This window comes from Penaeus monodon, chromosome 33, assembly GCF_015228065.2.
Source record: "Penaeus monodon isolate SGIC_2016 chromosome 33, NSTDA_Pmon_1, whole genome shotgun sequence".
Taxonomy (NCBI): Eukaryota; Metazoa; Arthropoda; class Malacostraca; order Decapoda; family Penaeidae; genus Penaeus; species Penaeus monodon.
Window position 1 is genome coordinate 6,848,839 of NC_051418.1, and position 214 is coordinate 6,849,052.

The following is a 214-nucleotide window of genomic DNA, read 5'->3' on the forward strand; positions in this document are numbered from 1 at the left end:
AAAAGAGAAAATAAGACTAACAGATTGGGAGACAGATGTACACACAAGAATTTAGGCATATACGTACAGCATGACTTATCTCAGCGTCCACTTAAATCTCTCTCAGCATCCTTTCATTCCTTTCATTCAAAACCGCCTACCACCTCTACCATCTACTACTGTCATCTACTTTTCTCTACCCGAAAGTTCCCTTCACTCTCTTTTTCGTCTCCCG